At 36.1% G+C, this 12,210-nt stretch overlaps 1 long non-coding RNA gene across 2 annotated transcripts in view; it reads right to left on the bottom strand.

The window, feature by feature from the left end:
* Positions 1–670: 670 nt before the first annotated feature.
* LOC140001944 (uncharacterized) overlaps positions 671–12,210 on the bottom strand; it is a 40,852-nt gene continuing 29,312 nt past the window's right edge. The window contains exons 4-5 of one of the 2 annotated variants that reach the window (XR_011807759.1): positions 10,819–10,912; positions 671–3,503 (exon numbers count right to left, since the gene is read on the bottom strand). This is a non-coding gene — a long non-coding RNA (uncharacterized lncRNA). The remainder of the gene's footprint in view (positions 3,504–10,818; positions 10,913–12,210) is intronic. The other variant, XR_011807760.1, reaches the window with a different exon arrangement.

The following is a 12,210-nucleotide window of genomic DNA, read 5'->3' on the forward strand; positions in this document are numbered from 1 at the left end:
GAATAATGGCCTACGACAAATAAAAGGTATTATTTAGCCATTGGCATTTGGATTTAATTCAGAATTCCTAATTAAACTAGACAACACACACATGCAGAACATATCTCTCAGAACATATCCTTGTTTATTCAATAAAAAATACAAGAATGGATAACAAAATAGTTTACTGACAGATCCTAACATTGGAATGGTTAGGAATAGGTTTGATAATAATCAATAACAAACCAACCTAACCTGAAAAAAACCCACAACCCACATAGTAGAGAAGCTCACAAATATCAATCTGGTGAGTTAGAGAAACACATTTATTAGTCTTGGTCCTAGAACAAAGCCAGTACACAGATTTCTAGTAACACAAGATGAACAAAGATGAGAAGCAGATAGTTCATTTATTTGTCAATTTATTTATTACTGATAATTTAAGAGTGCATCATCTACCATTTGTGCTGCCAGTTTACATCACCTTCTAGGTGACCAGATAAAGGCTGGTTAAGCTTCACAAAGATAATAGCAAAAACAAAGACTTCAGATCCCTGTAAGCCTATTGTTTGTTTGTTTGTTTGTTTTCTTTGTTCCTTCCACATTTTCCTGTATGTTTCCAGGGACTATTCCTTAAGATTCACTTTCAGAAATCTTAATGGAAAGCACAGACTAATGGATGCTATCTCTGTTGTTTTTTTTTTTTTTTTTTTTTTTTTTTTTGTTATTTCTATTTGTTTTGTTTGTTTGTCTGTTTGTTTTTGGTTTAGACGAGAGTGAATTCTCACGTAGCTTCAGTGGTTTCATCTGGGTTGGAGAAAAAATGTATACCAAGATTTGACACACTACAGCAACAGGAGGGAGATCATGTGGAGAAAGAGTTTAAAACTAGGAAAGAAGAAAGACTGAGAGAGAGACTTTCTCTGCAAGAAATATATTCAATATTCAGTATTAGTTTTTTCCTAGAAGAAGAATTTCACTATCCTGAAATATTGGAACCATTCCATATACTAAGCTGCTTGCCATTCAGAATATATATATAAAAAATAAATTGTTAAGAGTTAGATTTGAAAAAGAAAATGAAAAGAAAACATAAGCATTCAAGTTGAAGGTTGATGCTATAATATTATGTCTTCTATTATAGCACTAGCTTTTATCATTGAATGGCTATATCATTTTGTAGCAAAAAAAGTAAATTGTAAGCAACACTGATCTTTTGCATACCTTCAATTTGGTGTATTTCTATAAATCTCAGCAATTTTGTTATTCAGGAGCACATTTTTTTCTGCAGCATCCAGAAGTCATTTTGAAGAAGCATGAAATATACCCCCTAAGAAAATATAAAGATGCTGGGACTTTCATGTAATTGCAGCTTCATCATTGTTTTCCCTTACAGTAAAAATTCCAAACTGTGATAGCATAAAGATGTCATTTGTTGTCCTTTTCCAGTAGCAGACTGATATCTGAAATTATAACTGGCTATCTCCAGGAATATCCAACTCAAAAAAAATCATCTGTAGACCAATAACAGTGACTCAAGCCATACCAAACCCTGACAATTTATGCTATATTATTTTGCTGTACTGAAGCATAACTGGCTAACTTCAGGTACAGAGAGATGGAGAGAAAGAAAATGAAAGTGAAACATGGCATACCATCCATATCAGGCACACATACTGATAAAGTAATGGATATTGATAGACTCTTGCTGTGATACATTTTGGGACTTTCAGACTTCAAAAAATTGTATTTATTTGTGCAGCAAAGGCAGGACAATAAAAGGCTCCTGTTTCACACGTAACCCCGAATAAGAACAGGATAGCTGCTAACAGCATGGCCGTCTGTTCTTTGCAAGAATTTTGGGTGGGACCAATTATGATGGGACTAAATAGCAGGTGGTACCATTCTAAATTCTAATTGCTACTTGTAAAGTAGGTTATGTAAACTTCCTGGAAATTATTTTGATCAGAATTACTGTAATCATTGCTCTGATTCTTTATCTCATTATAAAGAAGTCCTCAGAGACAGATTTAGCACTATGCTTTTGGACTCTACTTCTTTTAAACACAACCACAAATGCATCTTTCTTCCTCAATTGTCATTTACTGAGGTTTTGTTTCAAATTGTTGAGATGGTATTCCATCATTTCAACCTAAGTAAGGGTCATTTTATTTGTTTCTTTGAAGAAAAGAAGCTTTTAGAGCAGCAATGTGGCCAACAATGCTTGTGAAGATGAAAATACATATAACTCTTTTAATTGGAAATGAGAATAAAAGTAAATTCCAAAACTCATTTTACTGGCAGTGGAGCGGAGGAACTGAAGGAAAATAGATGTAAGTATCATGTTAGCAATGGTAAGAATGTTGGAAGATGTGATTAAAGAAGTCTCTGGATACAGATAGTTTACATCTCTAGTTTTATAATGATATTGATAAGAATACCAAGAAAATATTAGAACAATATTATGCACTTTCATCTCTTGCAGGACTGTCTATGTGGCTTTCATTTTCTGTGTATTTCTCAATTGCTTTGATTGTGCTGAAGGTGAAGCATCACATCCTACCTAAGCACGTGGTACCATGTTTTTCAGGTTTTTGCCCCTTACAACATGATACCTGTTCTGTTTCCCTTGGCTCTTTTTGTTGTTTTTGTTGTTTTTGTTGTTGCTATTGTTATGGTTGTTGACTGTTCTTTTGTATTTAGTGATTTAGACACAAATATTCATCAGTTTCATGAGAGCAGTTGTCCTTGAAGTGAAGCTAACTGAAAGAATAATTTTCCTGCCCCTACATTGCCTTGCAGAGATAAACCTGAGAGATAAACAAATCTCTCAGGTATTGACTCCTGGAGGCCAGGCAATTTCTTGAAATGTCTCAACTTAATTTGAAAGAAGGTTCTTTCAATGGCCTTCCATATCTCCTTGGGGCTTTTTTTCTCGCCTACTAATCACTAATTTCAATGGCAACCTAGTTATTCTATCGTCATTGCATTTTTTTTTTTTAAACTCGGCATACTTTCTTCCTAGATGAACAGTAAGTATCTCAACTATACTGTGTAGTTATTTTTTCATTTAAGATTTCATTTAAGCTAAAATTTCTCATTACAGGTAACCATTTGCAACATGATATATTGAGTTATGATGATGTTAATATATTGTATTTTGCTAATTTTCAAGTGTTCAAAACAGGCTCAGCTTTGGTAAGATTAACTTAATTTGTTGTTAGTTAAAAATAGAACTGTGGATGGTGAGAAACAGGTAGAAAATAAGACACCTTCCCACATTTCTCCCTCCCCCCCCCGCTTTTTCTCAGGCTCAACTTCATATTCCCTCAACTCCTCTACCTATTATCCTCCTAAGTGGCACAGAAGGATGGGTAGTAGGGGTTGGATCCTTCCAACAGGCAGCAGCTTCCTTCAGGGCACATCCTCCTGCTTGTAGTCTTCTAAGGGCTGTAGTATTGACATCTGTGCTCATGTAGTTTCTCCATGGGCTGCAGGGAAGTAGATACTCCACGATAAAAAGGCTGAAAATTAAAAAGGCAGAAAACATGATTCTCCTATCCAATAAAACCATATATCTCCATAACCTTAATCAAATCTATGACCACTTATGGTGGTATATGACAAGGCTTGAGGTCTTTTAAATTTTGGATTGACAAAGCTGGTTCTCAGATGCATACAGGATTATTAATCTAGTTTAAAGTTTCTGCAACAGAGTGAAGTATTAGTCCTGTAATCTGTTAAGAAGAATTGAATGAAATCAGAGTATCTGAAAGTCTTGTGCTGAGAGAAAGAATATAATTAATCATGAGAAATATAGCAAAAATCCCAACTGAAAATTGACAAAAGTAAATTCAAGCATAGGCTCATCACAGAAATAATGAGGATGCTTCAGGGAATAATAGAACATTGTATTTTGCATAGGCAGTGTGCCTATTTGACAGGACCTGCTTATTTCCTGTTAAACACAGGTATATGGTTTACAGTAACCTAGAAATCTGACTTCAGGTGACACATATATATCTGCCTTAAACTTCAATAAAATTATTATGGGTACAATGAAAATACAGGAATTCAGATCCTGACATGCACTGTTGCCTAATAATTGCCAGAGCAGCACTGACTGTCCTTGCAGACTCCCAAAATGCCTGTGAGGAGCTTTTAATGATACATCTAAATGCTCTCTTTGCCTTTGTGTGAGGAGAAGGAAACAAACAAAACACACAAAAGCAAGGCTTCAGGGTTGCGTTATGCTTCCACAGCCCCTAAAGACTTCTGCTATATCATTTTGCCAAGAAGCAGACACTATAAGCCATCCCAAGTATTGCTAGACATCAGGCAACATGCAGGAACAGGAAAGGGAGATCAGCACCAAAACAACACCATTTTATGCATTGTTTCTTTACCAGGTTGTTCTTGTAATTTCCTACACTTAAGGGGAAAAAAAAAAAAAAAAAAAGAAAAAAAATATTTATTCCTGGAGAAATACATTAAGTTAAGCCCAATAACTTACCAAACTATACTACATTTCCATATCAATCCTCATACAAGAGATATTATCAGCTGTAATTTTGGTATTAATAAGCAAACAAAACCTCTTCTGCATGCATATTTGCATTTAGTATTTCTTCCCACATGGAATTAATTTCTAGATTTAAAATGTACTACTTAACACGCTTATCTTTACAAAACTAATATTGAGAAGAACATAGAACTGATAGAAAGCATCTGAATTTTGTTTATGTAGTCATGTTGCTTGGGAAATACCTTTTGTGCAATTTCTTCTCCTAAACCATTTTTATCCCTCCGTCTCCAAGAGTTCAGGAATGATAGAAAGGAAATATTAAAATTATTTCACATTTGTATAAGATATGTCTATTCTAATTTTCTTACCAAACCTCTTTTTCAGAAGGAGATGGAAGTAGTCCTCCTGGGGGGGGGGGGGGGGGGGGGGGAGGGTGTTTTGTAAAGCTGGGTCACTGCAAACCTGCAAACACATCTCAGTCATTTGTGTATCTTCTTTGTTGTAATTCGGCAAGGTAAAGGGAAGAGGGAGGGAAGAAGCCTATCAACTAAAAAAAGCCAACAGCCAATTTAAAAGCTTGCAGTATTAAGGGACCAAAATTAATGACCACCTTTCCCAGGTAATTATTGTTCCACTGTATATTTCACTTCCTTTATAAGCTGCAACTCCCTCCCTTTAAATGCAGGTTATTGAAATCAGTAACATGGTAGATCTGTAACTTAAGTCACAGTGCCTTCAAGAAAGGAACTCCTTCATTTAAGTAGTCATCTATGTTCTCTGTGAAATGTGGCTACTCATAAATACATAACTGACTGGTGTATTGTGCAATGTATCTTTCTGTGAGCACCTGGCCCACTGTGATAACAACTTATTTCTGTTGCCATCTGTGATAATTATAACCCTATAGCTTTAGTGGTAGAGATTTATGCTACAAAACTGAAAGTCCGCTGTTTAGATGCAGACAGTGATGACTAAAGCGGCATAAATAAACTTTCACAAAACAAAGACAAAAACCAAAGCCAGGATATTTGAATTTTAATCTGGAGAAGTGCATGTGAATACTCAGCTGTTAAAATAAGCAATCAAGATTTAAAAAATATAAAATCACAAAAATCAGGAACAGGTTTTTATTTATTAAATTAATTCTGTCCCATTCTATTACGGTGATAGGTTTTTATTTAAAAAAAAAATCCAATCTTTGTAAAACCTTAGTTTTATTCTAGATTATATCCATTTACTTAAAACAACAACAAAATTCACCCACATTTTCTTTCTTAAGAAAGAGAAATAGTGCTAAATCTTTGCATTCATTTGGGAGCCTATGGGTTCTTAATTATTCTGTAAAGCAAACAACCAGGTGCTCTTGAAGCCTATCCATTTTGCTCTGTGCATGTTTAAGCCTCTCTGACAAATAAACAAATACACCCAGATAGTTCTTTTTGTACTTAGCATACTAATAAGCAGTGAATCAAGATATCTTGGTTAAATCAAATTGCAAATGATCAGTGGCACCACATTTGTTTCATATTCAGTGTTCCATACAATGAATGCATTTTTCAGTTGTTTGCAATACTTCCACAATTTTGCGTATCTGATAACAATAGTTATATTGGGTTTGCTTTTTAACCATTGCACTTGCTTAATTATTTTTTGCTAGATAAAATTCTATCCCTGCTAATATACACTATAAAATGACTATTACTAGGCAAGTTAAGAGGTGACAGCTCACCATAGAGGTGGGGGATAATTTGGAGGAGTTTGATCAGTATGCATAAATACAGCTATTTTTCCTTTTGTGGGGATTATTAAAATGCTTCAAATCTGCAGTAAAGTGCATTTAAGAATACCAAATTTACCAAAACACTGACAATACTAGTTAAGTCAAACTTCATTCTGTGCACGATACTAGACAGAATAGACACAAGCTGCTATGATGAATTGTTTGATACATTAATCTCATACTTTATTTTTTTTTTTTTTTAAACACTATCTCCTGTCTTTTTGGTACTCTAAGCAATTACTTTATTTATCATTCCTGCTTATTTTGGTATTTCTTGGGATTTGGAACCAAAGGAGTAGATAAAAAGAAAGCCCCAAATATCTTCAAACTCATATTTCAATAACCAGCAGACATTGTTCAGGTACAAATTAAACTCAGGTACAAATTAAACTCAGGTACATATTAAATGGTTGTAAATTTTCTAAAGAATTAAACTAGAAACTTGCCAAGGCTCTTTTTAAAGATTGTTAAAGGCTGCTTCCTGAGAGGCTGACAGAGACATACAAAGCTTAGCCTTCATTCCTTACTGTCGAGTTTTTGAAGGATGAAATTTGTAATCAACATAAAATATAAACAGGCATCTCTGAACTGTCCCTTACTATATGTTCTTTACTTGGAGGAAAAAAAAAAAAAAGTAATACTGAAGTTGGAACCTTAAGAATTAAAATAGCATAAAATATCTTGGAAAAAAACAATTCTCAAAAGACATTATGTACTGAAAGACTCCACTGTGGATGTTAGCCCTCATTCATTTCCAGAAGAAGGAAAGAGTGAATGAGGTTTTACAGGAAGGAGTGCATATCTTCCATCAGACCCATCCTTGTTTGTAAGAAACCTATATAAAATTTTTAAGGTACTACATGATCAGAAAATATTAGCTATATCATTTCCAATAGGACTATATTTGGGATGTTCCAGTATGGCACTTTGTTTGCACTTGTTTGTGTGGAGAAACAGGAGGTCATATGTTCAGCAGTGTTCAAGAAGCCCAGAGGAACACAGGTTCATGCTGTCCCCAGGTACAGGAGGGCTGTATGCTGAACATGTGCAATGCATGGATGCACTGAGGCTGATGCTCTGAGCACATCTCCCCTGCTTCTGTGGGTTTCGCTCCCAGGGCACAGGACCAACTTGGAAACTTTTTTTTTTTTTCCTAACAGATTATCCATGTTACTACATGGATAATTTGTAATATCTCTCCATGACTCATTTATCTAGAAGTATAACTTAGAAAGGATAGATAAGAATATGACACATTCATAAAAGAAGTAAATATAATTGGCCATAATGGCTGTAACATTTGGTTTCTGCTTGGCAAAGCACAGACGGTCCTGTCATCAGACAACTGGCCACAGATGGACAGCTTTTTTGTGAAAGAAAACATAGTGGTGGGTGGACAAAACAACAGCTGTTGGATGAGGAATTCTTTTAAGTGACAGAGAGACTTTGGTTCAAATCTCTCCTCTAAATAACAATAAGGTTTGATTTTTAACTGTCTCCTGTGCTCCAAGGGACTGTCCCAACCATTGCTTAGACGCAGGGGGGGGAGGGAGGGGAGGGCTTCTTTTCATTTTTTATTGAAACATGGGTTTTGTTTCTACATTTTCTATGACTTAAAAATGACCCGAAAATTGAATTAATTTAATTAAAGGAAAAATCTGTATTTCTTCAAACAAAAATTCAAACCAACTACTTTACTTCAGTGAAAACTCTGGGAAAATATTTGATTTTGAGTTGATGAAAACTAGTAATTTATTTATTGTTCAGTTTTCTGGTCTCACTATGGAACTGAGAACACATGTGCCTTCTTTACTCCCCCTAATTTTCTGAGAAGTCTTAAACAAATTGATCAACACTAAACAGTAGTTCCTCAAGATGACAGCACACCAGCCACACATTCCCATGGTGTTTTTTTTTTTTCTTTTCCTCTTCCTTCCTCTTATTGCAAATAAAGCAAAGAAAAATTTGAGCAGAGAACTGCTCTCATTCAGTAACTGTAACTGAATCTAGGAACTACTGACTGAAGCAAAAATCTGAAAGTTAAGAAAGAAAAAGCAGCAGCCATTGCATATTTGAAAAAAAAAAAAAAAGCAGCATGCCTTGTATATTGAAAAATTCTTTTCAATATACATTATATATATGCATTATATATATATGTATATATATGTATATTCAATATACAATTCTTTTAAGCTTGGCCTCTTTTGTTGGGTGTAGGACTTGTTGCTCTTGGACTCAGTACATATCTGTAGTTCACAAATCCTACAGTGTATGGACATCTGGAACTATGGTTCTTCTTTTCCCTTTCCCTTCTCAACCAGTGAACAACCAATGAACAAACAGTGTATGTTCATTCAGAGTCAGGAGTTTCACGTTTTTGTTTTACTTCTCTTTATTTCTCCTTTTTTTCTTTTAATTTGCACAGTGAAAAATAATATAGTAACACAAATATAATGGCTAATTACAATATCGGTCTTCAAAAAGGATGAACTATTTTTATCAGAGATTCTTGGCAGCAAGAAGAAATGAAGGAAAAGAAACAGTGGAGATAACAAAAGGTTAACATTCAGAATAATGCCAATCTCAGAAATTATTATTTGTTAATATTATTTTATGCCTTAATATTTTATGATATGACTGGTTCTAAGAGCTATTATCACTTTTTTTTTTTTCTTTTGTGAGGATTGATCTAAGATAATGATTTTTTTCCATTGCATGTGCTTTATTGGTATATTGCAGATGGCATTTAAAAGTTTCTTGTCCAAGAAAGCATTCATTTCTTACATCTTAATCTAAATCTCACAGAGAAATAGGAGGTTGTTTGTGACAGATACTCATCTTGATGTGAAGTTCTATTAGTGGCATAGAACCTAATAGGAGAGCTGTGTCATATAGGAATTGTTCACAGAGCTTCCAGTTTTATCTCTTGCAGAAGTAAAGTTGGTTCCGTAATTTCATCTGAATTTCATGCAATCACAGAATCACAGAATTTCTAGGTTGGAAGAGACCTCAAGATCATCGAGTCCAACCTCTAACCTAACACTAACTGTCCCCACTAAACCATATCCCTAAGCTCTACATCTAAACATCTTTTAAAGACTTCCAGGGATGGTGACTCCACCACCTCCCTGGGCAGCCTGTTCCAGTGTCTAACAACCCTTTCGGTAAAGAAGTTCTTCCTAAGATCCAGCCTAAAATTCCCCTGGTGCAACTTTAGCCCATTCCCCCTCGTCCGGTCACCAGGCACATGGGAGAACAGACCAACCCCCACCTCGCTACAGCCTCCTTTAGGGTACCTGTAGAGAGCGATAGGGTCGCCCCTGAGCCTCCTTTTCTCCAGGCTGAACAAGCCCAGCTCCCTCAGCTGCTCCTCGTAGGACTTGCTCTCCAGGCCCCTCACCAGCTTCTTCGCCCTTCTCTGGACCCGCTCAAGCACCTCGATGTCCTTCTTGTGGCGAGGGGCCCAAAACTGAACACAGTACTCGAGGTGCGGCCTCACCAGAGCCGAGTACAGGGGGACGATCACCTCCCTAGCCCTGCTGGCCACACTGCTTCTTATGCAAGCCAGGATGCTGTTGGCCTTCTTGGCCACAATATATAGCTATGCACTATATGAAATACAGTGAAATACATATTTCTTGTGAAATATATATCTACTGCCTGGTGGTAGGTTCACGAGATAAGAGGTACAATTTTTCCCATTTTGCTTTTTTTGTTGGAGTGGTTATAATACAGAGATTAAGACAAAAGGAACACTGACAATGCCAAAAAGAAGCAGCATTAATAGCAGAAGCACCCTTGTACACTAATTTATCAAAGATTTATGCTGCAACACTTTCTCCTGCAAGACTGCAAGATTAATAGCTGTTGGTTTACTTTAATTACAGGATCTGTAAGTCCCCATTTATGCATCTTCATTTAACCCTTCTTAACTAGTTTAGTTTTTTGTGTTTTTTTTTTTTTTTTTTTTTTTTTTTTTTTATCACAACAGGCTTTTTTATATATAAGACAAAGTTTTCTTGTATCTATAACTTCAGTCAGCATCATAACATTCATGCAGTAGTTTTGGAGATATAAAATTCATTACTATAGATGTGTTACATGAAAGAGACAAAAACAAAACCAACAGCACAAGCACAGCCCTGGCTGATATAAAACGTTGTGATAATTCATTTCTAGGCAAGATCCATGAAAGAGCACAGGAACCTAAGCATCACCAAGCTCTCTTTGGAGATTCTCCTGTTAAAGCAACAGAGCAACCTCCTAGTGGAAAAGCTATCAAAAAGTTCCCAGGAATTCCCTCTGTTTGAAACCATGACCAGAACTGTTTATGTGTATTGTCATACACAAAGTTGGGAATTCTTACTGAAGATTTTTTTTAATTAAGAATTAAGCAGCCAGAGTATTTTTCAAAGAAGTGATAATCACATGTAAAACTTCCCTCCCTCCCCTCCCCCCCCCCAGAGCAGGAGGCATCAGTGACAACTGCAGTGTTTCATAATTTTGTTACCATGCATTCAGAGGGCTCCCTCACCTTGTGCATTTGGTGAGTGAACTGATGATGTCTGATGATGATGAACTGTGATGTCTGATCCTTCCCAAGTACCTTCTGGCCTAATGAATCACACCTTAAAAAATAGAATAATTTTAAGTGATAGTACTCATCCTCCAAAAACTTTGCAATCTGACAGGGCATTCATCGTGTAGGAAAAATAAATTTAAAATTGCCTCAGAAACAGAAAGAAAATTTAACTCAGCTCTGTCCTACTTGTGTGACTTCCTGCTATATTGCCTCATTAAAGGAGACAGGGGCATTGCCTTTCTTTTCTGTATGATTCTGATAAAAGTTCAAATGCTTACTTGTCTAACTGGCAAAGCAGATGACCTATGCACAGTTACAGGCCAGAAGGCTAAACACCTATGTTATCAGAAGGGTAGGTCTCAAAATTTACTCCCTTTATTGGCTATTGGAATAGATCTGTATTTTCTTAGAAACAGTTTGTGTGTGTTTCTTTTGCAAAGACAGATTTCTACTAGAAATGGGTCAGATAAAACCCTCTACAAGGTGTGTGTGGGGGGGGGGTGGGGGGGAAGTGATCCCTCCCTTGGGAGACAGACTTGAAAGATAGACTGGAAGAGGAAGAAATAGAAAAGATTGTCACAGTGTGACACTGAGTAGCAGGGCAGCTAGGTCTAGCTAGGTCTCGAAGGAGACTGAAGGGACTAGAAGAAGCATTCTGTCTGACTCAGTGAGTGAATTCTCTCCTTAAAAAGTTGACTTGCCTTGTTTACATTGTGCTAAAAACTGGCTTTTGGCTAAACTCTTTTTTTAAATCTACTTTGGGGAACATGGAAGCCTAAGCAAATCCAAGTCCATTCTGCGGACAACACAGGCTGCTATCAGACATATCTCTGATAGCTCCTCACCTAGAGTAGTGCTATTTTCACTTCCACTCTTACTTTCATGTGTTGTTGAGAACAACACCAACAAATGAGTTATTGACACCTCATTTGGGGTTGTGAGTTTCTCAATTTGAAAAGAAAAGAAGGGGAAAAATACACCACTAGTAAACACTAGAGAGGAAGAATCACCTTGCAACTACTGTGGTTTGACCTAAATGGTGCTTGACTCAGATAATAAGCAGTTATTGGCAGGGAAGCCAAGTTTTATGGTAACAAGGTGAAAAAGATGACTGGCACAAATGGAACAGCTACTAATGTTCACCTGAGTGCTTTGATTAATGGATATGATTTGACACTGTTGATTCTGCTATGTAGCTTCAGACACCACAAAAAATTCCCGTTGGCTTTGAGGGCATTTTGTGCATTAAGTATTACTCAACATGAGCCTGTAAAATAAATGCCAAACTTCCTGAATACCATTAATATCTAATAAAATGTATGCCATATTCTGATTGTTATTCAG

Source organism: Anas platyrhynchos, chromosome 2, assembly GCF_047663525.1.
Source record: "Anas platyrhynchos isolate ZD024472 breed Pekin duck chromosome 2, IASCAAS_PekinDuck_T2T, whole genome shotgun sequence".
NCBI lineage: Eukaryota > Metazoa > Chordata > Aves > Anseriformes > Anatidae > Anas > Anas platyrhynchos.